General features: G+C 36.2%; 1 pseudogene; it reads left to right on the forward strand.

Annotated features, from left to right (window-relative positions):
- Nucleotides 1-599: 599 nt before the first annotated feature.
- On the forward strand, nt 600-2,974 carry LOC136838032 (zinc finger MYM-type protein 1-like; annotated as a pseudogene).
- Nucleotides 2,975-3,258: the final 284 nt, after the last annotated feature.

Genomic DNA, 3,258 nt, shown 5'->3' on the forward strand with positions numbered 1-3,258 from the left:
AGTTTACAAGACTTATGGAATTATTAGTTATTCTTTGTTCTGTTTTTCCCACTACTCGGGTGGCGAGATGGTTAAATAATGACCAGTGCAACTGGTACTTCCATCCCATCTAGATAAGATAAGATATCGTATCCTTTTAATATATATACAGACCTAATGTATGTGCATAGGATTATGATTAATATCTATATGTGTATGAATATACGGAACACTAGTGAGACATATATATATATATATATATATATATATATATATATATATATATATATATATATATATATATATATATATATATATATATTTTATATTATTAATTTTTTAGGCACGACCCAGCACAAGTGAAAACCTTTGAAATTCCTACTAAAAGACAATTTGCTGATATAGCCATGAGACCTGAAGATGGACCCACACAACCAAGACTAAAAAGTACAGTTTGGTTCTCAGACCAGGTCTTTTCAATGTGACTGGTATGGTAGGTATGAGTGGCTTGAATACTCCGTGACTGGTGACAGAGTTTACTGCTTTTCATGCAGACTCTTTGGTGCTAATGTAGGGCACAGAGAAATGTCACTTACCAACGAAGGTTTCAGCAACTGGAAGAAGATGCATGAAAAGGCATTAAAGCATGAAAAAGGAACATACCATATTATTGCTATGGAAAAATGGCTCAACCTCAAAATTTCACAGCTGCATGGTGATGTTCATAAACAACTTGATAGCCAACATAAACAGCAGGTTCTTCACAATAAAGAATATGTCAAGACACTATTGAACATTGTTATTACAATTGCTAAAACAAACATGGCGTGATGAAAGCGAAAGTTCATTAAATAAGGGTGCCTTTCTGGAAATTTTTTATTTGATAAGCAAAGAGTCTGAGAGATTTTGTGACCTGAAAAAAAGATTCCATTAAATGCCAAGTATACATCTGGGTTAAGTCAGAATTATCTTCTCAAAGCTTTGGCTATTGTGTGCTTGATGTCATAGCCAAAGAAGCCAAGTCATCACCCTTCTTTGCAGTAATATCTGATGAGACTAGAGATGTTAGTATTACTGAGCAGCTCTATGTCTGCATTAGGTATATCATAGATGAAACAGTAAATGAGAGGTTCATAGGATTCATTTCTTTGAAGAATCTTGATGCTACTTATGTAGCTAACGAGTTGTTAGAGAAGCTTCGTGATCTTGGCCTGAATATTAATAAACTAATAGTACAGTGCTACGATACAGCATCTGTAATGAGTGGCAAAATCGGTGGTGTACAGGCACAAATCCGAGAATCTGTGGAGAATCCATGCTTTTATGTACCATGTTCTGCACACAGATTGCAGTTTGTCATAACTCACACAGCTGGCTGCCTGCCAGAAGCAGCAGAATTTTTTTAACTTGTTTTCAGCTCTGATTAACTTCATCCGTGGTTCAACCTTGCGCCATCATATATTCATAGACCTCCAGAAAGACAAAAAATTGTCAGTTCTGGAACTTCCTAAAGTGTGTCAACACAAATGGGAATACAATCATAAGGCCCTTAAGTCAATATCACAACGCTATGAGATTTTGATGGATACTCTAGAAGATTTGTCTAACCATGGAAGATCTGGTGAAGAAAAAGCTTTAGCTAATGGATTCCTATGTTTTAGATAAGTTTGAGACAGTCTTTCTGTTGATTACCTTTTCTGAAGTATTTGATGTTACAACCCCACTATCAAAGACATGGCAGAATGAGAATATGGAACTTGCTGCAGCACTTAGCATGGCACAAGAAACACTTGAAATTATTAGTGACAAAAGAACAACAGACTACCATTTTAACACCATTTGGCAAAAATCAATTGATTTTGCTACTGAGAGAAACATAACTTCAACTTTCCGTCAGCTTTCAAGGAGAAGGAAACCATCTTCACGACCGTTGGAATCCTTTGTAATCGAAAACACAGTCCAACGAGACACTTTTGAAAGGGTTGAGGACACAAAAGCCTACTGTAAAAGGTCTCGGTATATCCCTATTTTTGACAAAGTACTCAGTGAATTTAGACAAAGATTTGATGAACCAAAAAGTATCCTCCTTGGTGTAGCTGCTTGCCACCCATCATCTCTAAATTTCTGTAATGAAAATGACTTGCAATGCTTTGCTGACCAGTACTCAATTGAAAGGGAAAGCCTCCGTGCAGAACTACTTATTGCTCAGAGAACACTACGGGATGATGTGAAATCTATTTCTGATGCTTTGGATAAACTGAAACCAATGAAGGAAGTTTCACCACACTTTGGAATTTAATGCACTTGGCTTTAACTTTCCCTGTCAGTAATGCCAAATGTGAGCTATCTTTTTGTCTTGAAATTGGTCAAATCTTACCTCAGGGCATCAATGGGTCAGGAACGACTGACCAGTCTAGGCACAATTTCTATTGAGAAAACTGTAGTGGATTCCCTTGATCTTGATAGGGTAGTGGATAGATTTGCAGCTCTCCCAATATCTTTACAGTCAGACTCAGGTGAATCCACCATAAGGCGTTTATCTCTAATTTAATTAAGTTCGATGCAAAATACTTCATGTAATCAATGTGGTTGATTATTTTTATTTCTTTTTTTTGATGAGAGAAATAGCTCCTTATTATTTTATCTTTTTAAACAGCTTTGTTCTTCTGTAAGAATAGTGAAAGTATATATGCAGAGAATAGTTTCATCATAGTATCTCATGTAATATGCTACATATAGTATAAATATATGTAATACGCATGCAATACTCCCATTTTTTTCACTCCTGCTCATCTACCAAGTTACCATCTAATGGTCACATCAAATATATAAAGCTGGTAGGGCTCCAGCCGCCCCCAACAAAAAAAAAAAAAAAAAAATCAGCTTCTAGTGACGCCACTATTCTTGACTAATCGAGTTCCTTTTTTGAGTCCTGTGGGAGGAGTGATAATGTGGGCGGAGCCATGCTGCCTTTCGGTGGATGCATCCAGGTTGTCCTGTCCAAGGTCTAGAGAATACAAAAAAAGATTCCATTAAATGCAGGATTAACATCTGGGTAAGGAGATGGGAGTTAAGAAACGTGACGTCACGCGGTCTACTTGCTTTCTCCTCACCCAAGCTCTGCACAAATGGGAAAACTTTTCTCCTGTTTCCTCGTTGACTATTTAATATTAAAAATTATGATTCATTCATTTTAGGAAACAAAGCACATGTTGACCATATTCATTTCTATACATGTGTATTCATCCAAATAATTACAACTGGAACTTAAAAATGAAA

The sequence above is a fragment of the Macrobrachium rosenbergii genome, unplaced genomic scaffold, assembly GCF_040412425.1.
Source record: "Macrobrachium rosenbergii isolate ZJJX-2024 unplaced genomic scaffold, ASM4041242v1 13908, whole genome shotgun sequence".
NCBI lineage: Eukaryota > Metazoa > Arthropoda > Malacostraca > Decapoda > Palaemonidae > Macrobrachium > Macrobrachium rosenbergii.